This window comes from Phyllobates terribilis, unplaced genomic scaffold (genome assembly GCF_046119375.1).
Source record: "Phyllobates terribilis strain yellow unplaced genomic scaffold, ASM4611937v1 Scaffold_220__1_contigs__length_3276283, whole genome shotgun sequence".
NCBI classification, from domain to species: Eukaryota; Metazoa; Chordata; class Amphibia; order Anura; family Dendrobatidae; genus Phyllobates; species Phyllobates terribilis.
The window spans coordinates 34,293-51,438 of NW_027362980.1; positions in this window are offsets into that span (position 1 = coordinate 34,293).

Sequence of the window (17,146 nt, forward strand, 5' to 3'; positions counted from 1 at the left end):
TTTAATAAAGCATAGGATAAAACCACATAAATACAAGTTAATAAAGCATAGGATAAAACAACATAAATACAATTTAATAAAGCATAGGTTAAAACAACATAAATACAATTTAATAAAGCATAGGATGAAACCACGTAAATACAATTTAATAAAGCATAGGATAAAACAACATAAATACAATTTAATAAAGCATAGGATAAAACAACATAAACACGATATAATAAAGCATGGGTTAAAACAACATAAATACATTTTAATAAAGAATAGGATAAAACAACATAAATACAATTTAATAACGCATAGGATAAAACAACATAAATACAGTTTAATAAAGCATGGGTTAAAACAACATTAATACAATTTAATAAAGCATAGGATAAAACAACATAAACACAATTTAATAAAGCATAGGATAAAACAACATAAATACAATTTAATAAAGCATAGGATAAAACAACATAATACAATTTAATAAAGCATAGGATAAATCAACATAAATACAATTGAATAAAGCATAGGATAAAACAACATAAATACAATTTAATAAAGCATAGAATAAAACAACATAAATACAATTGAATAAATCATAGGATAAAACAACATAAATGCAGTTTAATAAAGCATAGGATAAAACAACATAATGCAGTTTAATAAAGCATACGATAAAACAACATAAATACAATTTAATAAAGCATAGGATAAAACAACATAAATACAATTTAATAAAGCATAGGATAAAACCACATAAATACAATTTAATAAAGCATGGGTTAAAACAACATTAATACAATTTAATAAAGCATAGGATAAAACAACATAAACACAATTTAATAAAGCATAGGATAAAACAACATAAATACAATTTAATAAAGCATACGATAAAACAACATAATACAATTTAATAAAGCATAGGATAAAACAACATAAATACAATTTAATAAAGCATAGGATAAAACAACATAAATACAATTTAATAAAGCATAGGATAAAACAACATAAATACAATTTAATAAAGCATAGGATAAAACAACATAAATACAATTTAATAAAGCATAGGATAAAACAACATAAATACAATTTAATAAAGCACAGGATAAAACCACATAAATACAATTTAATAAAGCATGGGTTAAAACAACATAAATACAATTTAATAAAGCATAGGATAAAACAACATAAATACAATTTAATAAAGCATAGGATAAAACAACATAATACAATTTAATAAAGCATAGGATAAAACCACATAAATACAGTTTAATAAAGCATAGGATAAAACAACATAAATACAATTTAATAAAGCATAGGATAAAACAACATAAATACAATTTAATAAAGCATAGGATAAAACAACATAAATACAATTTAATAAAGCATGGGTTAAAACAACATAAATACAATTTAATAAAGCATAGGATAAAACAACATAAATACAATTTAATAAAGCATAGGATAAAACAACATAAATACAATTTAATAAAGCATAGGATAAAACCACATAAATACAATTTAATAAAGCATGGGTTAAAACAACATTAATACAATTTAATAAAGCATAGGATAAAACAACATAAACACAATTTAATAAAGCATAGGATAAAACAACATAAATACAATTTAATAAAGCATACGATAAAACAACATAATACAATTTAATAAAGCATAGGATAAAACAACATAAATACAATTTAATAAAGCATAGGATAAAACAACATAAATACAATTTAATAAAGCATAGGATAAAACAACATAAATACAATTTAATAAAGCATAGGATAAAACCACATAAATACAATTTAATAAAGCATAGGATAAAACAACATAAATACAATTTAATAAAGCACAGGATAAAACCACATAAATACAATTTAATAAAGCATGGGTTAAAACAACATAAATACAATTTAATAAAGCATAGGATAAAACAACATAAATACAATTTAATAAAGCATAGGATAAAACAACATAAATACAATTTAATAAAGCATAGGATAAAACCACATAAATACAATTTAATAAAGCATGGGTTAAAACAACATAAACACAATTTAGTAAAGCATAGGACAAAACAACATAAATACAATTTATTAAAGCATAGGATAAAACAAAATAAATACAATTTAATAAAGCATAGGAAAAAACAACATAAATACAATTTAATAAAGCATAGGATAAAACAACATAAATACAATTTAGTAAAGCACAGGATAAAACAACATAAATACAATTTAATAAAGCATGGGTTAAAACAACATAAATACAATTTAATAAAGCATAGGACAAAACAACATAAATACAATTTATTAAAGCATAGGATAAAACAACATAAATACAATTTAATAAAGCATAGGATAAAACAACATAAATACAATTTAATAAAGCATAGGATAAAACCACATAAATACAATTTAATAAAGCATAGGATAAAACAACATAAATACAATTTAATAAAGCATAGGATAAAACCACATAAATACAAGTTAATAAAGCATAGGATAAAACAACATAAATACAATTTAATAAAGCATAGGTTAAAACAACATAAATACAATTTAATAAAGCATAGGATGAAACCACGTAAATACAATTTAATAAAGCATAGGATAAAACAACATAAATACAATTTAATAAAGCATAGGATAAAACAACATAAACACGATATAATAAAGCATGGGTTAAAACAACATAAATACATTTTAATAAAGAATAGGATAAAACAACATAAATACAATTTAATAACGCATAGGATAAAACAACATAAATACAGTTTAATAAAGCATAGGATAAAACCACATAAATACAATTTAATAAAGCATAGGATAAAACAACATAAATACAATTTAATAAAGCATAGGATAAAACAACATAAATACAATATAATAAAGCATAGGATAAAACAACATAAATACAATTTAATAAAGCATAGGATAAAACCACATAAATACAATTTAATAAAGCATGGGTTAAAACAACATTAATACAATTTAATAAAGCATAGGATAAAACAACATAAACACAATTTAATAAAGCATAGGATAAAACAACATAAATACAATTTAATAAAGCATACGATAAAACAACATAATACAATTTAATAAAGCATAGGATAAATCAACATAAATACAATTGAATAAAGCATAAAATAAAACAACATAAATACAATTTAATAAAGCATAGAATAAAACAACATAAATACAATTGAATAAAGCATAGGATAAAACAACATAAATGCAGTTTAATAAAGCATAGGATAAAACAACATAAATGCAGTTTAATAAAGCATACGATAAAACAACATAAATACAATTTAATAAAGCATAGGATAAAACAACATAAATACAATTTAATAAAGCATAGGATAAAACCACATAAATACAATTTAATAAAGCATGGGTTAAAACAACATTAATACAATTTAATAAAGCATAGGATAAAACAACATAAACACAATTTAATAAAGCATAGGATAAAACAACATAAATACAATTTAATAAAGCATAGGATAAAACAACATAAATACAATTTAATAAAGCATAGGATAAAACAACATAAATACAATTTAATAAAGCATAGGATAAAACAACATAAATACAATTTAATAAAGCACAGGATAAAACCACATAAATACAATTTAATAAAGCATGGGTTAAAACAACATAAATACAATTTAATAAAGCATAGGATAAAACAACATAAATACAATTTAATAAAGCATAGGATAAAACAACATAAATACAATTTAATAAAGCATAGGATAAAACCACATAAATACAATTTAATAAAGCATGGGTTAAAACAACATAAACACAATTTAGTAAAGCATAGGACAAAACAACATAAATACAATTTATTAAAGCATAGGATAAAACAAAATAAATACAATTTAATAAAGCATAGGAAAAAACAACATAAATACAATTTAATAAAGCATAGGATAAAACAACATAAATACAATTTAGTAAAGCACAGGATAAAACAACATAAATACAATTTAATAAAGCATGGGTTAAAACAACATAAATACAATTTAATAAAGCATAGGACAAAACAACATAAATACAATTTATTAAAGCATAGGATAAAACAACATAAATACAATTTAATAAAGCATAGGATAAAACAACATAAATACAATTTAATAAAGCATAGGATAAAACCACATAAATACAATTTAATAAAGCATAGGATAAAACAACATAAATACAATTTAATAAAGCATAGGATAAAACCACATAAATACAATTTAATAAAGCATAGGATAAAACAACATAAATACAATTTAATAAAGCATAGGTTAAAACAACATAAATACAATTTAATAAAGCATAGGATGAAACCACGTAAATACAATTTAATAAAGCATAGGATAAAACAACATAAATACAATTTAATAAAGCATAGGATAAAACAACATAAACACGATATAATAAAGCATGGGTTAAAACAACATAAATACATTTTAATAAAAAATAGGATAAAACAACATAAATACAATTTAATAACGCATAGGATAAAACAACATAAATACAGTTTAATAAAGCATAGGATAAAACCACATAAATACAATTTAATAAAGCATAGGATAAAACAACATAAATACAATTTAATAAAGCATAGGATAAAACAACATAAATACAATTTAATAAAGCATAGGATAAAAAAACATAAATCCATTTTATAAAGCATAGGATAAAACAACATAAATACAATTTAATAAAGCATAGGATAAAACAACATAAATACAATTTAATAAAGCATGGGTTAAAACAACATAAATACAATTTAATAAAGCATAGGACAAAACAACATAAATACAATTTAATAAAGCATAGGATAAAACAACATAGATGAATTTAATAAAGCATAGGATAAAACAACATAAATACAATTTAATAAAGCATAGGTTAAAGCAACATAAATACAATTTAATAAAGCATAGGTTAAAGCAACATAAATACAATTTAATAAAGCATAGGATAAATCAACATAAATACAATTTAATAAAGCATAGGTTAAAGCAACATAAATACAATTTAATAAAGCATAGGATAAATCAACATAAATACAATTTAATAAAGCATAGGTTAAAACAACATAAATACAATTTAATAAAGCATAGGATAAAACAACATAAATACAATTTAATAAAGCATAGGATAAAACAACATAAACACGATATAATAAAGCATGGGTTAAAACAACATAAATACATTTTAATAAAGAATAGGATAAAACAACATAAATACAATTTAATAACGCATAGGATAAAACAACATAAATACAGTTTAATAAAGCATAGGATAAAACCACATAAATACAATTTAATAAAGCATAGGATAAAACATCATAAATACAATTTAATAAAGCATAGGATAAAACAACATAAATACAATTTAATAAAGCATAGGATAAAAAAACATAAATCCATTTTATAAAGCATAGGATAAAACAACATAAATACAATTTAATAAAGCATAGGATAAAACAACATAAATACAATTTAATAAAGCATGGGTTAAAACAACATAAATACAATTTAATAAAGCATAGGACAAAACAACATAAATATAATTTAATAAAGCATAGGATAAAACAACATAGATGAATTTAATAAAGCATAGGATAAAACAACATAAATACAATTTAATAAAGCATAGGTTAAAGCAACATAAATACAATTTAATAAAGCATAGGATAAATCAACATAAATACAATTTAATAAAGCATAGGTTAAAGCAACATAAATACAATTTAATAAAGCATAGGATAAATCAACATAAATACAATTTAATAAAGCATAGGTTAAAACAACATAAATACAATTTAATAAAGCATAGGATAAAACAACATAAATACAATTTAATGAAGCATAGGATAAAACAACATAAATACAATTTAATAAAGCATAGGATAAATCAACATAAATACAATTTAATAAAGCATAGGTTAAAACAACATAAATACAATTTAATAAAGCATAGGATAAAACAACATAAATACAATTTAATAAAGCATAGGATAAAACAACATAAATACAATTTAATAAAGCATAGGATAAAACAACATAAATACAATTTAATAAAGCATAGGATAAAACCACATAAATACAATTTAATAAAGCATGGGTTAAAACAACATAAATACAATTTAATAAAGCATAGGATAAAACAACATAAATACAATTGAATAAAGCATAGGATAAAACAACATAAATACAATTTAATAAAGCATAGGATAAAACAACATAAATACAATTTAATAAAGCATAGGATAAAACCGCATAAATACAATTTAATAAAGCATGGGTTAAAACAACATAAATACAATTTAATAAAGCATAGGATAAAACAACATAAATACAATTTAATAAAGCATAGGATAAAACAACATAAATACAATTTAATAAAGCATAGGATAAAACAACATAAATACAATTTAATAAAGCATGGTTTAAAACAACATAAATACAATTTAATAAAGCATAGGACAAAACAACATAAATACAATTTAATAAAGCATAGGATAAAACAACATAGATGAATTTAATAAAGCATAGGATAAAACAACATAAATACAATTTAATAAAGCATAGGTTAAAGCAACATAAATACAATTTAATAAAGCATAGGTTAAAGCAACATAAATACAATTTAATAAAGCATAGGATAAATCAACATAAATACAATTTAATAAAGCATAGGTTAAAGCAACATAAATACAATTTAATAAAGCATAGGATAAATCAACATAAATACAATTTAATAAAGCATAGGTTAAAACAACATAAATACAATTTAATAAAGCATAGGATAAAACAACATAAATACAATTTAATAAAGCATAGGATAAAACAACATAAACACGATATAATAAAGCATGGGTTAAAACAACATAAATACATTTTAATAAAGAATAGGATAAAACAACATAAATACAATTTAATAACGCATAGGATAAAACAACATAAATACAGTTTAATAAAGCATAGGATAAAACCACATAAATACAATTTAATAAAGCATAGGATAAAACATCATAAATACAATTTAATAAAGCATAGGATAAAACAACATAAATACAATTTAATAAAGCATAGGATAAAAAAACATAAATCCATTTTATAAAGCATAGGATAAAACAACATAAATACAATTTAATAAAGCATAGGATAAAACAACATAAATACAATTTAATAAAGCATGGGTTAAAACAACATAAATACAATTTAATAAAGCATAGGACAAAACAACATAAATATAATTTAATAAAGCATAGGATAAAACAACATAGATGAATTTAATAAAGCATAGGATAAAACAACATAAATACAATTTAATAAAGCATAGGTTAAAGCAACATAAATACAATTTAATAAAGCATAGGATAAATCAACATAAATACAATTTAATAAAGCATAGGTTAAAGCAACATAAATACAATTTAATAAAGCATAGGATAAATCAACATAAATACAATTTAATAAAGCATAGGTTAAAACAACATAAATACAATTTAATAAAGCATAGGATAAAACAACATAAATACAATTTAATGAAGCATAGGATAAAACAACATAAATACAATTTAATAAAGCATAGGATAAATCAACATAAATACAATTTAATAAAGCATAGGTTAAAACAACATAAATACAATTTAATAAAGCATAGGATAAAACAACATAAATACAATTTAATAAAGCATAGGATAAAACAACATAAATACAATTTAATAAAGCATAGGATAAAACAACATAAATACAATTTAATAAAGCATAGGATAAAACCACATAAATACAATTTAATAAAGCATGGGTTAAAACAACATAAATACAATTTAATAAAGCATAGGATAAAACAACATAAATACAATTGAATAAAGCATAGGATAAAACAACATAAATACAATTTAATAAAGCATAGGATAAAACAACATAAATACAATTTAATAAAGCATAGGATAAAACCGCATAAATACAATTTAATAAAGCATGGGTTAAAACAACATAAATACAATTTAATAAAGCATAGGATAAAACAACATAAATACAATTTAATAAAGCATAGGATAAAACAACATAAATACAATTTAATAAAGCATAGGATAAAACCACATAAATACAATTTAATAAAGCATGGGTTAAAACAACATTAATACAATTTAATAAAGCATAGGATAAAACAACATAAACACAATTTAATAAAGCATAGGATAAAACAACATAAATACAATTTAATAAAGCATACGATAAAACAACATAATACAATTTAATAAAGCATAGGATAAATCAACATAAATACAATTTAATAAAGCATAGGAAAAAACCACATAAATACTATTTAATAAAGCATGGGTTAAAACAACATTAATACAATTTAATAAAGCATAGGATAAAACAACATAAACACAATTTAATAAAGCATAGGATAAAACAACATAAATACAATTTAATAAAGCATACGATAAAACAACATAATACAATTTAATAAAGCATAGGATAAAACAACATAAATACAATTTAATAAAGCATAGGATAAAACAACATAAATACAATTTAATAAAGCATAGGATAAAACAACATACATACAATTTAATAAAGCATAGGATAAAACAACCTAAATACAATTTAATAAAGCATAGGATAAAACCACATAAATACAATTTAATAAAGCATGGGTTAAAACAACATAAATACAATTTAATAAAGCATAGGATAAAACAACATAAATACAATTTAATAAAGCATAGGATAAAACAACATAAATGCAATTTAATAAAGCATAGGATAAAACCACATAAATACAATTTAATAAAGCATGGGTTAAAACAACATTAATACAATTTAATAAAGCATAGGATAAAACAACATAAACACAATTTAATAAAGCATAGGATAAAACAACATAAATACAATTTAATAAAGCATACGATAAAACAACATAATACAATTTAATAAAGCATAGGTTAAATCAACATAAATACAATTGAATAAAGCATAGGATAAAACAACATAAATAAAATTTAATAAAGCATAGGATAAAACAACATAAATACAATTTAATAAAGCATAGGATAAAACCACATAAATACAATTTAATAAAGCATGGGTTAAAACAACATTAATACAATTTAATAAAGCATAGGATAAAACAACATAAACACAATTTAAAAAAGCATAGGATAAAACAACATAAATACAATTTAATAAAGCATACGATAAAACAACATAATACAATTTAATAAAGCATAGGATAAAACAACATAAATACAATTTAATAAAGCATAGGATAAAACAACATAAATACAATTTAATAAAGCATAGGATAAAACAACATAAATACAATTTAATAAAGCATAGGATAAAACAACATAAATACAATTTAATAAAGCATAGGATAAAACAACATAAATACAATTTAATAAAGCATAGGATAAAACCACATAAATACAATTTAATAAAGCATGGGTTAAAACAACATAAATACAATTTAATAAAGCATAGGATAAAACAACATAAATACAATTTAATAAAGCATAGGATAAAACCACATAAATACAATTTAATAAAGCATGGGTTAAAACAACATTGATACAATTTAATAAAGCATAGGATAAAACAACATAAACACAATTTAATAAAGCATAGGATAAAACAACATAAATACAATTTAATAAAGCATAGGATAAAACAACATAAATACAATTTAATAAAGCATAGGATAAAACAACATAAACACAATTTAGTAAAGCATAGGATTAAACAACATAAATACAATTTAATAAAGCATATGATTAAACAACATAAATAGAGTTTAATAAAGCATAGGATAAAACAACATAAATACAATTTAATAAAGCATAGGATAAAACAACATAAATACATTTTAATAAAGCATAGGATAAAACAACATAAATACAATGTAATAAAGCATAGGATAAAACAACATAAATACAATTTAATAAAGCATAGGATAAAACAACATAAGTACAATTTAATAAAGCATAGGATAAAACAACATAAATACAATTTAATAAAGCATGGGTTAAAATAACATAAATACAATTTAATAAAGCATAGGACAAAACAACATAAATACAATTTATTAAAGCATAGGATAAAACAAAATAAATACAATTTAATAAAGCATAGGAAAAAACAACATAAATACAATTTAATAAAGCATAGGATAAAACAACATAAATACAATTTAATAAAGCACAGGATAAAACAACATAAATACAATTTAATAAAGCATGGGTTAAAACAACATAAATACAATTTAATAAAGCATAGGACAAAACAACATAAATACAATTTATTAAAGCATAGGATAAAACAACATAAATACAATTTAATAAAGCTTAGGATAAAACAACATAAATACAATTTAATAAAGCATAGGATAAAACCACATAAATACAATTTAATAAAGCATAGGATAAAACAACATAAATACAATTTAATAAAGCATAGGATAAAACCACATAAATACAATTTAATAAAGCATAGGCTAAAACAACATAAATACAATTTAATAAAGCATAGGATAAAACAACATAAATACAATTTAATAAAGCATAGGATAAAACAACATAAATACAATTTAATAAAGCATAGGATAAAACAACATAAATGCAGTTTAATAAAGCATAGGATAAAACAACATAAATGCAGTTTAATAAAGCATAGGATAAAACAACATAAATACAATTTAATAAAGCATAGGATAAAACCACATAAATACTATTTAATAAAGCATGGGTTAAAACAACATTAATACAATTTAATAAAGCATAGGATAAAACAACATAAACACAATTTAATAAAGCATAGGATAAAACAACATAAATACAATTTAATAAAGCATACGATAAAACAACATAATACAATTTAATAAAGCATAGGATAAAACAACATAAATACAATTTAATAAAGCATAGGATAAAACAACATAAATACAATTTAATAAAGCATAGGATAAAACAACATAAATACAATTTAATAAAGCATAGGATAAAACCACATAAATACAATTTAATAAAGCATGGGTTAAAACAACATAAATACAATTTAATAAAGCATAGGATAAAACAACATAAATACAATTTAATAAAGCATAGGATAAAACAACATAAATATAATTTAATAAAGCATAGGATAAAACCACATAAATACAATTTAATAAAGCATGGGTTAAAACAACATTAATACAATTTAATAAAGCATAGGATAAAACAACATAAACACAATTTAATAAAGCATAGAATAAAACAACATAAATACAATTTAATAAAGCATAGGATAAAACAACATAAATGCAGTTTAATAAAGCATAGGATAAAACAACATAAATGCAGTTTAATAAAGCATACGATAAAACAACATAAATACAATTTAATAAAGCATAGGATAAAACAACATAAATACAATTTAATAAAGCATAGGATAAAACCACATAAATACAATTTAATAAAGCATGGGTTAAAACAACATTAATACAATTTAATAAAGCATAGGATAAAACAACATAAACACAATTTAATAAAGCATAGGATAAAACAACATAAATACAATTTAATAAAGCATACGATAAAACAACATAATACAATTTAATAAAGCATAGGATAAAACAACATAAATACAATTTAATAAAGCATAGGATAAAACAACATAAACACAATTTAATAAAGCATAGGATAAAACTACATAAATACAATTTAATAAAGCATACGATAAAACAACATAATACAATTTAATAAAGCATAGGATAAAACCACATAAATACAATTTAATAAAGCATGGGTTAAAACAACATAAATACAATTTAATAAAGCATAGGATAAAACAACATAAATACAATTTAATAAAGCATAGGATAAAACAACATAAATACAATTTAATAAAGCATAGGATAAAACCACATAAATACAATTTAATAAAGCATGGGTTAAAACAACATAAATACAATTTAATAAAGCATAGGATAAAATAACATAAATACAATTTAATAAAGCATAGGATAAAACAACATAAATACAATTTAATAAAGCATACGATAAAACAACATAATACAATTTAATAAAGCATAGGATAAAACAACATAAATACAATTTAATAAAGCATAGGATAAAACAACATAAATACAATTTAATAAAGCATAGGATAAAACAACATAAATACAATTTAATAAAGCATAGGATAAAACAACATAAATACAATTTAATAAAGCATAGGATAAAACCACATAAATACAATTTAATAAAGCATGGGTTAAAACAACATAAATACAATTTAATAAAGCATAGGATAAAACAACATAAGTACAATTTAATAAAGCATAGGATAAAACAACATAAATACAATTTAATAAAGCATGGGTTAAAATAACATAAATACAATTTAATAAAGCATAGGACAAAACAACATAAATACAATTTATTAAAGCATAGGATAAAACAAAATAAATACAATTTAATAAAGCATAGGAAAAAACAACATAAATACAATTTAATAAAGCATAGGATAAAACAACATAAATACAATTTAATAAAGCACAGGATAAAACAACATAAATACAATTTAATAAAGCATGGGTTAAAACAACATAAATACAATTTAATAAAGCATAGGACAAAACAACATAAATACAATTTATTAAAGCATAGGATAAAACAACATAAATACAATTTAATAAAGCTTAGGATAAAACAACATAAATACAATTTAATAAAGCATAGGATAAAACCACATAAATACAATTTAATAAAGCATAGGATAAAACAACATAAATACAATTTAATAAAGCATAGGATAAAACCACATAAATACAATTTAATAAAGCATAGGATAAAACAACATAAATACAATTTAATAAAGCATAGGATAAAACAACATAAATACAATTTAATAAAGCATAGGATAAAACAACATAAATACAATTTAATAAAGCATAGGATAAAACAACATAAATGCAGTTTAATAAAGCATAGGATAAAACAACATAAATGCAGTTTAATAAAGCATAGGATAAAACAACATAAATACAATTTAATAAAGCATAGGATAAAACAACATAAATACAATTTAATAAAGCATAGGATAAAACCACATAAATACTATTTAATAAAGCATGGGTTAAAACAACATTAATACAATTTAATAAAGCATAGGATAAAACAACATAAACACAATTTAATAAAGCATAGGATAAAACAACATAAATACAATTTAATAAAGCATACGATAAAACAACATAATACAATTTAATAAAGCATAGGATAAAACAACATAAATACAATTTAATAAAGCATAGGATAAAACAACATAAATACAATTTAATAAAGCATAGGATAAAACAACATAAATACAATTTAATAAAGCATAGGATAAAACCACATAAATACAATTTAATAAAGCATGGGTTAAAACAACATAAATACAATTTAATAAAGCATAGGATAAAACAACATAAATACAATTTAATAAAGCATAGGATAAAACAACATAAATATAATTTAATAAAGCATAGGATAAAACCACATAAATACAATTTAATAAAGCATGGGTTAAAACAACATTAATACAATTTAATAAAGCATAGGATAAAACAACATAAACACAATTTAATAAAGCATAGAATAAAACAACATAAATACAATTTAATAAAGCATAGGATAAAACAACATAAATGCAGTTTAATAAAGCATAGGATAAAACAACATAAATGCAGTTTAATAAAGCATACGATAAAACAACATAAATACAATTTAATAAAGCATAGGATAAAACAACATAAATACAATTTAATAAAGCATAGGATAAAACCACATAAATACAATTTAATAAAGCATGGGTTAAAACAACATTAATACAATTTAATAAAGCATAGGATAAAACAACATAAACACAATTTAATAAAGCATAGGATAAAACAACATAAATACAATTTAATAAAGCATACGATAAAACAACATAATACAATTTAATAAAGCATAGGATAAAACAACATAAATACAATTTAATAAAGCATAGGATAAAACAACATAAACACAATTTAATAAAGCATAGGATAAAACAACATAAATACAATTTAATAAAGCATACGATAAAACAACATAATACAATTTAATAAAGCATAGGATAAAACCACATAAATACAATTTAATAAAGCATGGGTTAAAACAACATAAATACAATTTAATAAAGCATAGGATAAAACAACATAAATACAATTTAATAAAGCATAGGATAAAACAACATAAATACAATTTAATAAAGCATAGGATAAAACCACATAAATACAATTTAATAAAGCATGGGTTAAAACAACATAAATACAATTTAATAAAGCATAGGATAAAATAACATAAATACAATTTAATAAAGCATAGGATAAAACAACATAAATACAATTTAATAAAGCATACGATAAAACAACATAATACAATTTAATAAAGCATAGGATAAAACAACATAAATACAATTTAATAAAGCATAGGATAAAACAACATAAATACAATTTAATAAAGCATAGGATAAAACAACATAAATACAATTTAATAAAGCATAGGATAAAACAACATAAATACAATTTAATAAAGCATAGGATAAAACCACATAAATACAATTTAATAAAGCATGGGTTAAAACAACATAAATACAATTTAATAAAGCATAGGATAAAACAACATAAATACAATTTAATAAAGCATAGGATAAAACAACATAAATACAATTTAATAAAGCATAGGATAAAACCACATAAATACAATTTAATAAAGCATGGGTTAAAACAACATAAATACAATTTAATAAAGCATAGGATAAAACAACATAAATACAATTTAATAAAGCATAGGATAAAACAACATAAATATAATTTAATAAAGCATAGGATAAAACCACATAAATACAATTTAATAAAGCATGGGTTAAAACAACATTAATACAATTTAATAAAGCATAGGATAAAACAACATAAACACAATTTAATAAAGCATAGAATAAAACAACATAAATACAATTTAATAAAGCATAGGATAAAACAACATAAATGCAGTTTAATAAAGCATAGGATAAAACAACATAAACACAATTTAATAAAGCATAGGATAAAACAACATAAATACAATTTAATAAAGCATACGATAAAACAACATAATACAATTTAATAAAGCATAGGATAAAACCACATAAATACAATTTAATAAAGCATGGGTTAAAACAACATAAATACAATTTAATAAAGCATAGGATAAAACAACATAAATACAATTTAATAAAGCATAGGATAAAACAACATAAATACAATTTAATAAAGCATAGGATAAAACCACATAAATACAATTTAATAAAGCATGGGTTAAAACAACATAAATACAATTTAATAAAGCATAGGATAAAATAACATAAATACAATTTAATAAAGCATAGGATAAAACAACATAAATACAATTTAATAAAGCATACGATAAAACAACATAATACAATTTAATAAAGCATAGGATAAAACAACATAAATACAATTTAATAAAGCATAGGATAAAACAACATAAATACAATTTAATAAAGCATAGGATAAAACAACATAAATACAATTTAATAAAGCATAGGATAAAACAACATAAATACAATTTAATAAAGCATAGGATAAAACCACATAAATACAATTTAATAAAGCATGGGTTAAAACAACATAAATACAATTTAATAAAGCATAGGATAAAACAACATAAATACAATTTAATAAAGCATAGGATAAAACAACATAAATACAATTTAATAAAGCATAGGATAAAACAACATAAATACAATTTAATAAAGCATAGGATAAAACAACATAAATACAATTTAATAAAGCATAGGATAAAACAACATAAATACAATTTAATAAAGCATAGGATAAAACCACATAAATACAATTTAATAAAGCATGGGTTAAAACAACATAAATACAATTTAATAAAGCATAGGATAAAACAACATAAATACAATTTAATAAAGCATAGGATAAAACAACATAAATATAATTTAATAAAGCATAGGATAAAACCACATAAATACAATTTAATAAAGCATGGGTTAAAACAACATTAATACAATTTAATAAAGCATAGGATAAAACAACATAAACACAATTTAATAAAGCATAGGATAAAACAACATAAATACAATTTAATAAAGCATACGATAAAACAACATAATACAATTTAATAAAGCATAGGATAAATCAACATAAATACAATTGAATAAAGCATAGGATAAAACAACATAAATACAATTTAATAAAGCATAGAATAAAACAACATAAATACAATTTAATAAAGCATAGGATAAAACAACATAAATGCAGTTTAATAAAGCATAGGATAAAACAACATAAATGCAGTTTAATAAAGCATACGATAAAACAACATAAATACAATTTAATAAAGCATAGGATAAAACAACATAAATACAATTTAATAAAGCATAGGATAAAACCACATAAATACAATTTAATAAAGCATGGGTTAAAACAACATTAATACAATTTAATAAAGCATAGGATAAAACAACATGAATACAATTTAATAAAGCATACGATAAAACAACATAATACAATTTAATAAAGCATAGGATAAAACAACATAAATACAATTTAATAAAGCATAGGATAAAACAACATAAATACAATTTAATAAAGCATAGGATAAAACCACATAAATACAATTTAATAAAGCATGGGTTAAAACAACATTAATACAATTTAATAAAGCATAGGATAAAACAACATGAATACAATTTAATAAAGCATACGATAAAACAACATAATACAATTTAATAAAGCATAGGATAAAACAACATAAATACAATTTAATAAAGCATAGGATAAAACAACATAAATACAATTTAATAAAGCATAGGATAAAACAACATAAATACAATTTAATAAAGCATAGGATAAAACAACATAAATACAATTTAATAAAGCATAGGATAAAACAACATAAATACAATTTAATAAAGCATAGGATAAAACCACATAAATACAATTTAATAAAGCATGGGTTAAAACAACATAAATACAATTTAATAAAGCATAGGATAAAACAACATAAATACAATTTAATAAAGCATAGGATAAAACAACATAAATACAATTTA